At 35.8% G+C, this 12,867-nt stretch overlaps 1 protein-coding gene across 1 annotated transcript in view; it reads left to right on the forward strand.

Annotated features, from left to right (window-relative positions):
• Positions 1-12,867, forward strand: part of ZNF407 (zinc finger protein 407) — a 458,423-nt gene that overhangs the window by 178,236 nt on the left and 267,320 nt on the right. The gene's annotated exons all lie outside the window — the stretch shown is intronic.

Raw genomic sequence — 12,867 nt, forward strand, 5'->3', positions numbered from 1 at the left:
CAGCTACCAGGTGAGCATGGCTACTTCTGAAGTTTTAAAATCTTGAACATGCGCCGCTCACTCAGAACTAGTGCAAGCACTCTCACCTTCCTTCTAGGACGTAGTAGATTTTCACCTTTCCCCAAATCCTCCAAGATGGTATCTGAAATTCTACAGACATTCCTGGAAACTTTTGTTTTTTAATACTGTTTTAAAATTTCAATAGTAATGCAATTTGTTCTACCACTCTATAGCTTAGGGTCTCTTCTGCCGTATTTGTAAATGTTTAATTGCCTTTTAAAAAAATGTAAAATGCTCTTACCAATATTCTCTGTTCACAAGGAATTTAACTTGGCTTTTCTGCTGGAAGCCTATTGTTTCCTTTAGTGTTTTAGTTGGGACATGACTACTGAGTCAAAATGTTGGGCTGTTACGTATACCTCCTTTTTAACTTTTGGTTTCTCATACTTTTCTTTGTAACAATATATTTAATTTGAATGAAAATGTATGTGTTGAATATATCCTGAATGCATTATTCTGGAAACTCAAAAAATTCTGTATTATTGAAATTATGATTTGGGTCTTGTCAAAGTTACGTTTCATAAGTGTTTAAGAAAGTGGAAACAAAACATTTTTAATTACTATATTCTTGTTGCTTTCACGCACATTATCTTAATCATTCTATGACCTTATTAGCAGTGCGGTTTTTTTTTTCTTTTAGTTTTTTTATTGTGCTAACATTGGTTTATAATGTATGAATTTCAGGTGTACGTCATTATACTTGTATTTCTGCACAGATTATGTCATGTTCACCACCCAAATACTAATTACAATCCATCACCACACACCTGTGCCTAATCATCTCTTTCTCCTCCTCCCTCCCCCCTTCCCCTCTGGTGATCACCAATCCAATCTCTGTCTCTATGTGTTTGTTGTTGTTTTTTTAGCAGTGCATTATTATTCTAGTTTTATAGATCTAAGTACTGAGATTGAGGAATCTATAATAATTTATTCAATATCTCATAATTAATAAATGATAGAATTGTTGTTTTTCTGACTCTAGTTCCAGTGCTCTTCCTTGTACTATTATTATCTCACATTGAGAATCTTTACATATAGGTACTTAGTGTGTTTTATTCACAAAATAAATTTGAATGAAAACAATCTAGATCAGATAATTAGTAAAAAGAAAATATTTCCCTACTATATATAACCAGTAAACATTTTGAGCTCAAATGTATTATTTTGCTTTTTATTTAGGAATTTTAAAAATTTGAATGTGTTCATATTATTTCATATTAATGAAAAATTCATCACCTTATATACATGTACTTTTTCCTCTGAGCAGCTTAAAAATAGTAGATACCTCCTATATATTATGATAGGAGTTGGAAAATCCCAGATGTGCTGTTTGGTTTTTCCATTTACCTTTCCTATGCGTTCCAGGGACACTCTCGCTTGCTTTCACTCATTTCAGTCCCTGATACTTAAAGGGAGGCTAAAAAGAGGCAGGAGAAAGATTGCACATCTTTCTCCCCTTTGAGATATTGTAAACTGTTTCTCCGACATTGACATGATTTTTGTCCTAAAATCAGGAAATGAATCTCACGTGAAAAAGTGCAGCCCATCGTCTGGGTTATTACCTTCTAAGTAGTCCAAGTTGCAGAGTTCATCTAAACTAAACATCTTTGATTGAATTGTTTTTTCTATTAAAAATTCTGTGTTCCAGAATACTTCTTGTTTATAGGCCATTCCCTCTTACTGCACAGAAGTACTGAGTCAGAATGCCAGAACTTCAGCAGCAGCATGGTTTTCCAACAGACCATCCATAGCTGCAGAAGACTAAGATTTAAATAGCGAAGTCCAACAGAATAAATGCCAAAGGCTTCTTTCTTCCATTACACCTTCCTCCATTCTTTGGAGAGAGAATTGATGCCTTTTAGTGGTTTTAGGAAACAAAGAAACTCTTTATCAGCATGTTGAACCGTCACTTTGGGCATAACTGTTCTCTAAATTAAGTTAAACATTTTTTTCTTACCTATTTAAAACATTAATGCCTTGGCTATAATTTTGCAAGCTTGCTATATTTTAATTTCTCCAGGACAGTATAATCAGTTTATTTTCTTATGTTTTGAATTTGATTCTCCCCTCTTATGCATTGCATATTATAGCAAGTAGTAATAGAAGTTAGCTAAATAGGCTGTGACAATTAAATTAATAATGCATTTTGTTTGCAAGTATTTAGGCCTTGTGCTTTGACTGATATATGCAAAAATGATAATTTATTACAAATAAATTCATATACTTGCACTATAGTTTGATCAACTAATAAATTTTGTCAGCATGACTGTCATAAGCAACAGAAATCTAAATAATTTCAAATATATGGTTTTTGACTCCATGAACCCGTGAAGTGATGGCTTTTGTAAGAACATACTTTTTTGTCCCTAAATTTGCATGAACTTGTTTTAAGGTAGTAAATTACTGTATTACTGAAGTTTTGTACACTTAAATATAAACACTAAATATAGCCACATTAAATTTACATTCCAAAATAATAAACTCCAATTAATTTGCAAGTTCATTCTAAAGTAGTCTCTATTTTAAATAAGTAATTCTCTTTGTAATATAGTATGCCCAAGTATCTTTATGACTCTTTGAATTCACTAATAGTAATCTAGAAAACGAGCTTATCCACAATTATCACAATTGAAACAGCCATAATAAGTATATCTTATGTGAAAGCCAGGTGCATATTACGATAGAAGGAGATGGCATTTGTAGTTCCATGCGTGGAAATCAGCTGGGCTTTGAATGACTGTGTAAATAGGAGGAGGGGAAAACGATTCACTCAGAATTTCTGATCTGATTCATTGCTTTTGTGGTGTCAGGAACACCATCAGGAAGTATCTGCTCTGGCAGCATCTCAGGAGGGCTGATGTGCCCCCAAACCACTTCTACCAATAAATGATTTTAAATTGGGTGTGTGCATTAGAGAGCCTAAGAGTTAAACAATTTCATAATCAAAGGAAACATACCTGTGTTTTCAAGTTATTAATGGATATCCAGATCAAAACCTTAGTATTTTTTCAATGAAGCAAATTTTGGAGGAGTCTCTGAAGGTTGTAATTCTCAGATAGTGTGTTATTGTCAGCATCGCTGTGGGGTGTGTTCAGACCCCTGAGGGTGGGCTCATGGTTGGTCAGTGTCTTGTTTAGGCCAGTGGGTTTCCCCTAGGCCTCCTTCACATTACTGAGCCCTGAAATTTGTTCTGGCTTCTCCTCTGTTATCAGACATTGGGGATTTATAGTTAACCATCTTTCTTTTAACAGTACCTCTGATCTTATTGATTAGTAAAATCTTTCTTCCACATTTTTATATATACCAGATATCACCTAGGCTAATTGTGGGCTAGAAATACTGGTAGCTCTGATACTTGGTTCTAATTTGTTGTAAGTGATTAATATATTTATGACATGACATTGTGTAAGTCTTTTGGAGTCTATCTTGTCTTCTTCCCTTTCTCTCTTTTCTCAAAAACTTGTATATGTTAAAATTGTATGAAAGCATCATCAGTGTTTCCTGTTTTTCAGTTTAGATGTAAGCCTCACTCTTTTTCTTGAAATATGAAAATATCATCCCAAACTCAAACATTCCTGGGAAAAGCATGGATGCATGTACACGCACAGTTGTTATTGAAGCTCTGCTAACGATACTTTGGGTTGATTAGAAACTTAGGTTACTTTTTAAATGAGAGAATAATACATTTTATAAAAACCCTGAATTACATGTATTTAAATAGACTCAATTTTTTCCTATCAGAAGAGGTTCTATTCATAGTATGAGATTAACTCCTGTTATTGTCACTTTATTGTCCATTTAAAAAAAATAACTTGGGGCTGGCCTGGTGGCATAGCGGTTAAGTTTGCGTGCTCCACTTCAGCTGCCTGGGATTCGCAGGTTCAGATCCCAGGCGTGGACTCAGGCACCGCTTCTCAAGCCATGCTCTGGTGGCATTCTGTATAAAGTAGAGGAAGGTGGGCACGGATATTAGCCCAGGGCCAATCTTCCTCGGCAAAAAGAGGAGGATTGGCATCGGATGTTAGCTCACGGCTAATCTTCCTTCCACAAAAAACAAAAAAACAAAAAACTTGCCTTTGGCTAAGTTGTTATTATTACATGTATTTTCTTTTATTAAAGCATCAGTAGTTTTCCTCAGTGTTTATTCCATGTGAATTTCTGTGAGGTAAATACTGTTTGTATTTTATCATTGAAGTGGGTGGCTTATTCTCATGGGTGCATTGAGATGTTTCATTCTGTGCTGTATACCCCTCGTGTGATCTCTGTGGAGTGTTCTGTGTAAGGCTTGTTGGTCATGTCATTTTCCTAGCTTCAGGCTCGCTCTCTCACTCACTCACTGCTTGCTGGTCTTCCCTTTGTCATTTCTTCCCTTTCTCTACTGGTTAGCAAGCTTTTTAATGAGGGCCCAATTTAGGAAAAATAAAGTATTTGTGGGCTCTTCTCTGCTTTAAAAAATATTTACACAAGAAATAACTGTTGAGCCAAAATGGAAGAAAAACATGTCATTGCTTTCCATCTTGGATTGCTTGTTTTAATGAGTGGGAGGTGATTATATTTTAGTGATTTAATATTAATATTGTTTTTCATGAGTTGAGGACTCCCTTTCTTCTGTCTGCTCCCATTTCTCCATCCATAGACAGTGTGCATGTATAAAGAGTATCCTGTGATCATTTGATATGGCTTTATTATGAAAAAGTGGGATTGAATAGACAGATAGCCCTGCTAAATAATTAGCTACATGGAAGGACAGATAGAAGTCACACCAATTCACCTAAAGCCAAGGTTATTATTTTCACAAAATTTCATTCTATGTTTTATTGACTTAAACTGACAATTTATTAAAGTACATAAGGAGATAAGTGTATATTTTCCACCAAAGTTATCTTGTCGGCATCTGGAAAGTATTTCTAAATTAAATGGATAATTTAGATGTTCTATGGTTACTTTTTGACAAATGTTTTCCTACTGAAATTGGTATTTTCTAGTTCTTACTTTATAAATTTTCCAGGTGAAAGCTAACAAAAGCAAGTATCAGTGGTATAGAATGTTGGGATCTCAGCTCCTCATTTGTTTGCTGAAGTTTCCAGCTTCTTTTCTGGAGAGGTGTTTGGACCTAGTTATAGACAGTTCTCATGGCTCATCTCTTGAGAGGATGGGAGCCCTCTTTTCAAGCTTATAGCTTCATTGGGTTCCTCAGTTTCCATGAAGCAGTGGCAGCCCTACTTCAATTATGTATTCAAAAGCTATGTGGAATATCTGGATTCTGTGTATTTGTCAGATCATTTACTTTGCTGTCCTGAACACATATTCCTTCCATTCATTTCTCAATGTGCTTGCAGTTAGTCCCATCACTAGAGAGCTGCTTTCCTTCACTGTTTTTGTTTTCTTCCTCCAATAAAATATACTGATTTTATGCTTCATTTCTATGGTAATGAAAATATGTCGTATCTTCATTGTGAGATTCAGAGGGGACAGTTTCTCTCTGGTCTTTATTCCAGGAAAAGTTGTGCCTTTCTGAAACAACTTGTCATTTTGGTCTTAAGTACTAGCAAATCATGTATATAACTAAGTTTTCCTCTTTATGTTGACTGCTGGGAAGCTCAGTGCCAAAACTGTAATCCATCTCTGGAAAGCAGGGTGGACTTCATGGAATGCATTTTATTTACTACTGTTATTTTTAGTTTCATCTTTTTTTCCCTTATGGGAAATTCCCATTTTATGTGTGTGATATGTTTTAACAACCTCACATAAATCAAAGCTCACATAATTCAAGGGAAATTTTGCAATGGGAATTTTTGTAAAGTAGGGTCAATATTTGCCTGGGAGTATATATGTCTTCAGCCATTTGGTTTTGGAGCAGTGTGCCGAGCAGCATGCAGTCTTATTATGAGACTTTTAAAAAAAGTGTGCTTGCCCTGTTGTGTGAAAATTTAGTGCACTTCCTTGTACTGCTTCAGTGGTGCTTTTTATTTCTCAAGATTATCTGTTATTTTGAAGAATGCTTCCTCCTAAAGTGTGCTGAGCAGACGTAGCTAGTCTACTCCTATCAATAGAAGGGAGGCTTGCCTGCCTCTTACACCAGGGTACATGCTCTCCAGCTCTGTCAGAAATAACTGCTGCTCTCAGTGCATCACGGTTATGTTGATAAAATACAATATTTACTACTTTAAAGGAAATTCTCATGTTAGTAGTAGAAGAATTTTAAGTGTTGGTAGTGTATATATGTTATGGATATATAAGATTGTTTTCTAGTCTTTTGAAGATTCATTCTTTAATTTTAAACCAACATTTTACTGAGCATTCATCTCTGTATTTTATTCTTGGCCACTTAAATAAACATGAATATTATATGATTCTTGTTCTTCAGAAGATATTGGTTGTTATACAGTTATCTGTAATATGTAAAAAGAAAAGCTACACAATGGTACAAAAGAAAGTTTTAGGAAAAGGAATGGTTAATCTTGCTTATGGGGTATTATGGGGGATGCTAATAAAGGCATCTCATTTGTTCATCAATTTATTCTTCCAATAAACATTTACTACATCTAATACAATTACTCCTGTGTTCCAAAATTAAGATGGTATCTGGTGTTTGAAGATGATACAAGCTCTGTTCTCCTGCCTCTTGGTTTTGGGGTTGATAGGCTGAGGGTAAGGATAGAGAGATAATATGCACATAAAGGAAAAAGAGAATTTTATTAGGTGGAAGGCTCTGGTGAAAATACAGTAGGCTGCTGTTGTAGAGAGTGTCTGGTGGAGGTGTTGCCTTAGGATGGATGGTCAGGAAAGGCCTTTTTGAAGGGCTATACTTTAAGTGAAACGTGAAGTTAGAGCCTTCCCAGCAGAGAGCACAGTCAGAGGTTTTCTGTGAAGTCTGTGTGAGCTTGGTGTGTCCTATTCCACTGTTCCTGGAGTGACCTTGGGCATAGGATTGGGGGCAAGTAGTATATGATGAAGAACTAAGATCCCAGACCTGTGCCCTGTTTCCCCAACACTGCACTGTTTAGGAAATGGTTGTCATTTAGGGGGCTTATGAAACGGTGAGGAGACTGCTGAGAAACTGGGTTGGAATCAGACTGAAAAGAACCTTAAATGCTGTGCCAGCTACCCTTTACTCTGTACATAGGAGGATGCCAGCAAAGTTCAGAACTCTTCTGGAATTGTACGTTTGTCAATGTGGAGTTCAGACATGGCGTGGGCGTGGGGGGCTGAGGGCAAGTAGATGAGTGTTGTTACAGTGACATTTACTGCTGAATTCCATCTCCTTTCCGTGGCCCCCTGCCTCAGTGCCACTTCCAGTCTCTTCCTCCCTAATTCAGACTGCAGAACTCGCCTGCAAATGTGGCTGTTAACCATGTTTCATTTTGTTCACACATCCTCTCTCAGCTTTGCAGACTGTTTCTTCCTTTCTCTGTGCTTTTGTTCTGCCTCTTCCCAGATACACTCCCACTGTATCTCATTTCTCCTGGTTATCAGTTCAAATCATTTTTTTATTTCAGGTCTTAGTCTGAGGCCTCTGTCCTCTATGAGTCCCTTTCTTATTCATTCCATCTCTATTTGGTCTTGTTTTTCATTACATTCCTATGGAACATTGGTGAATAAAGGGTAAAAAAAAATATATATATATATATATATTTGTTTTTCTAACCGTATATATATATATGGTTAGAAATTCCTTTTTCTATATGTATATTTTTTCTAACCATATATATATGTATATCTGTATATATGGTTAGAAATTCCTTTATCCCTCCACTTCCATCTCCCAAAAAAGAAACCCCAAAGACTATAATAATACTGCATACATTATAATTATGTTATCTAGTACTAGTTCAGTGAGTTATTAGATCAGAGTTGTATGGTTTCATACTGATAATCCTTATTAAAATGACATGTATTTGATTCTGTTGCCTTCTCTTTCATTCCTATATAGAAATAAGATAAAATTGAATTCTGGGGAGATAGTGAGCTATACCTTTTCTAATATGAATGTTCCAGTTGCTTTTGCATATATTGTTGTTTAGTGTGGCAAATTAATTTTTAAGAGTTTTTTTTTTTTTTTGGTACCATTCAGTTTAGTAGTTCAATCAGAGCTTAGATATAAGAATATCTGCTTTTTTCACTTTTCTTAAAGTCAATGAACAAGTCATCCTAAATACGATCAATCAAATGTGTTAAATGTTCAGAATATAGGTGTTTTCCCCTGGCAGGCATCTAGAATATTTTTGGCTACTCTCTTCTTTTATTTCACTAAAATTACTTTTAGAATACTGGGCCTTATACATCTGTACTCTGACTAAAATGTGCCTTCGGCTCTTATCTGTATTTCCCAGTCAGTGCCAGGATTAAAAGAACAAGGCCTATATGTTCACTGTAGCCTTCAATTATGCTTAATTACCAACTTTTATACAGTTTCCTTTTACAGTACTGACTTTTTGTGAGAGGTTCTTTATATTCATGATGTCTTGGTAGTTGCTTATAAAAGTCCAAGATTAAAATTTTTCCTGAGGAATTTAAAGGAAACTTATAACCTTTCTGAAGTAATTTTGTAAAGTTAGATCAAAGCGACTTGATCATCCATTTTAACAGATGAGAAACGAGATGTTTACATTTCATTGTGCTGCAGAACTCTGATAGGAAAGATTAAGGGGTACGTGGGTTATTCTCTCAGGTATTTCCACCCGCCCCATTTGCTGGTCCTAGGGTCCCTTGTATAATCAGTCAAGCTCAATGTTGCGCTTAAAACAAAGGGCCTCTCCACTAGTGCTATGGACTCTCACCGTTAGTCCTCACGGGAGAAAATAAGCGATATTGATGTTCCATGTGAGACATGTCGATCTTATAGTAATCCTCATGTTCTACAAAATGACTGTCTTTCATTTCAGCGAATCCTTTATTCCCTTTCAAAGGAATCATGATGCCGTTTGATATTTACTAAGATTTTTATTAGCACCTCCTAAGGTTGAATCCTAGGAAATCAACTGTCAAATATTGGTAATTTCATATGAGTCAATCTAATTGTATTTAGAACTGTTTCTAGCATATAATGTCAAAATATAGATATGCTTTTCAGGGAAACAATCATTTCCATTGAGTTTTTTTTTTTTTTTTTTTTAAAGATTTTATTTATTTATTTTTTCCCCCAAAGCCCCAGTAGATAGTTGTGTGTCATAGCTGCACATCCTTCTAGTTGCTGTATGTGGGACGCGGCCTCAGCATGGCCGGAGAAGCAGCACGCCGGTGGGAGCCCGGGATCCGAACTCGGGTCGCCAGCAGTGGAGCGCGCTCACTTAACCACCAAGCCACGGGGCCGGCCCTCCATTGAGTTTTAATGTAATCCAGTTCATTCTTGTTTTATGGATAATGATTTCCTAAACAGCATGGCATAGTAACTGTGATATACAAGTTGGGTCAAGGTACAATGAAAAGCTATCTCAGCATACTCTGTTTAGTATTTCCTTCAGTCTCTACTGCAGGTCATGTCTCTGAGTCTTCTAGGCTGGAGCCAGTGTATATTTTCTTTTCAAGGCCCAGATTTTGTCTCACTTACTGTGAAAATCCTTCCCTAGATTTCCATTCTGTGGAATCATTTCCTACTACTAAGACTAATACTGCTTAGCACATTCTATTTTGTTTTCCTTTTAAAAAAGGTGTATGCCCTGTCTCCACACTAGATAATTTCTTGAGGGTGTGGTTGGTGACTTTCCTTCTCTGTCTCAGCTTTTCAGAGTGTAATTGGCACTCAGTGTATATAGATAGATTTAAGATGTAGTCATCCTCAAGTACATTCTTCTTGAGGTCAGTGTGGCTTTCTCACTTTCTCATCTGTGATGCTAAGGATGACACCTGTTTTCCTCATTTCTCAGGGTTGTGGTTAAGTGGACATGAATTTATAGTTATACAAGTACCAAAAATCATATATATGCACGGCATTTTATAATTTAAAAAGTGTTTGTTTTCAGATAAAAACGTATTAAAGAAGTTTTTGGTTGCTAAAGTCTAAATAATATCGCTGCCCCCTTTTTCATGCTAATCTGGTGGAGCAAAGGGTTATGGGAAACAGCAGATTCAGCAGAACATATAATATGAAGGTTTTTATTTAAATTAGACCCAAATTTTCTTTAAAGTTAATTCAAATAATAATTTCCCCTTTCATTCTCACAGTGCATTGTAGTGTTCAGAATGTCTTTTTCTTATTTCATATTTGTGATTATGTAATAAGGATATGCCATATATGTTTGGCAACTAGAGAGTAGCAGACTTATTGCTGGACATCAGATCTTCTAAAATTGATGCCTTTGCCTCTTTTAAAAAATATATTGTTTATATGATAATTATATTTTGAAGATGAAAAAATTTAACAAAGGAATTACCCAATGCTTATTATTTTTTTTATTAGTACTCATAGTAATGGCAGTATATGAACATATTTTGAAATTTCAAGGAATTTTTGACTTTTCTCTTTTGATTAAACAGAAAAAAAAAAAGAATACAACCTTGTAAAACCAATAAAAGGTGAGCTGCTCTGTCTGAAGTTGGAAGAGGGCTCCCAAAGACCATGTCAATGTGGGGCAACTTCTCTGCATCTCAGAGAAGCTGTGGGCTCCTCAGCAGAGTGAAGAAAATCTCTTTATACATAGAGCTCTTTTACTTGTACAGTAAACCATTGACCTTTGCAGATTTAGCATTCATAAAATTGTTGATGGCTGAGTGATGAGACATAATTTAAATTTCTTTGGAAATTCTGGTTTGAATCAGACATGCTCAGAGGCCACTGAGTCAGAGCTCTTAACTGAACTGGTGATGGATCCCAGCCTTCAAATCTCGGCACAGCTTTATTTTACTCTGCTCTGCTTGTATCCCTGCTCTGCTGGATATCTAATGCCTCTGAAGAAGTTATTAAAACCAAAACAGTTTAATCAAGCGGATCCAGCTGTGGGGTTTTAAGATGAAAATAAAGAAAGAATGAAAAAAATCTAAGAGCGTAATCTTCTTTGCTAGAAATACCAGGTTGGGATTAATTAAAATCTGGAATATGATGTTCTAGTTCTTAAGTTTGGTGGTAGATTCACAGATGTTCATTATATTATTGAATGAATAAATAAAAAAAGATCAGGTCACAAATGGACCAACGATAACCAAAGATTATTTTTGGCCCAGTTTTGTGCCTTGAGGTCTATGTAGTAAGACCGTTATTTCCCACATTCAGATGACCGGTGTCATATGCTTGATGTGAAACAAAGAAAACGTGGTGTTAAAACTTTTATTTAGTCCTCTAGCTAGTACAAAAAGTAACCCCTTTGGTGAATGAGACAACTTTACTGAATGCTGAAGAAATGGCTCTGTTATTGGTAATGTTATGAATGGAAAACATCCGACTTCCAACAGACATGTCCTTTGTTAGAAAATCATTGGTTTTTAAAAATTTATCTGAAATAACAGTGGTGAACTGTTAACTTATATGGCTATTTAACTCACTCTTATTATGAGAAAAATTTGATTTGAAAATTTTAGGAAGTGTTTTGTTTTGCCTAATGTGGAGTTGACAGTGGAGGGACCATCAGTTGACCATGTTGTAGAGAAGTGTTTTCTTCAGAGGTTCTTAGAGGAGTGGGGTTATGAAGCTGACACATGTTCCTCACAGATCGGGAAGATGCCTTTACAGATACAGGTGTTTCAGGAAGATACACTCACACCGGGGTCCTGGCAACTGATGACTGACCTCACCTGTTATGAGTCCCAATCAGGTTCCAGGAGTGTCTGAGAACGAAATCTGGATGAGCTCTGTCCTAGGAATGGAGGTGTTTTCATCCAAAGATGAAAGTTGTGAGTTTCAAATGGAAATAGCTTTCTTCTCGAATGCCTCGTTTTAAATGACTGTGCTCTGCTTTATGGTTCTTTTTCTCATAGTTACCACCACCAGTTTCATTTGCCTTTTCTGCTGACTTTGATGCTGAGGCCCCACCAGAATGTTCAAAGGACATTGCTGGATTGTGCTAACCTCTTGCTGTCTACTGCATTGTGTCATTGTCTTCACACATGACTTCTAGTGGACTCCATCGTTCATCATTGTTTTGGCTGTGGAGACTTAGGTCGATGTTACTGCAGTAATGATGTTCTGAAATAGAGTTCATTTTTTCCCTTTATTGGAAGAATTCATAGCTTTATTAATGATTTTAGACTATATTTATAGAATCACTGAGATTCTTAAGAGGTCACTTAATTTTTTTTTTAAATACTTTACCACGTTTTATGAGGGAAGGTATATTCTATAGGGCTTTCTAAAGGTCTCAGTTCATATGCCTTGCAAATGTCAGCAGCTTACTATATTTAATTTGCCCTAACACCAGGTAGCTTATTGCAGAATAATACAGAATTTTGGATTTTCAGGGGAACCTTTACGTTTCATAGATACAAAAACAGTTTCAGAGAGATCATCTGCCCTAAATCATCTAGTTATTCAAAAGTTTGGCAATTAAAAATTGATCTGTGTCTACGAATTTTGAAATTTCATTGCATCCTTCTTTGGTTAAAAAGAACTGTGATTTTGTAGTTCTTTGGTAAAGCTGTGCTCTTTCATGGGTGATCTTTTGGTGGCATTGCATCTTCGTCATAACTTCTCAGTGCTTTTAATCCTAGTAATTGGTGGTAAATTATGTACAACTATATGTATGAAAGATAAATCCTCCCCCTTTTTAAGTTGCTTATTGATGAAATAGAATATATGAAAAATAGAAAAGTCTGAGTGTATTTGTTAAAATGAACAAGAAATGCTTGTTTTTAGTCTGAAGCATATTGCTGTAAAAC

Source organism: Ceratotherium simum, chromosome 14, assembly GCF_057802395.1.
Source record: "Ceratotherium simum simum isolate JZ-2026a chromosome 14, ASM5780239v1, whole genome shotgun sequence".
In the NCBI taxonomy this organism is placed as follows: domain Eukaryota; kingdom Metazoa; phylum Chordata; class Mammalia; order Perissodactyla; family Rhinocerotidae; genus Ceratotherium; species Ceratotherium simum.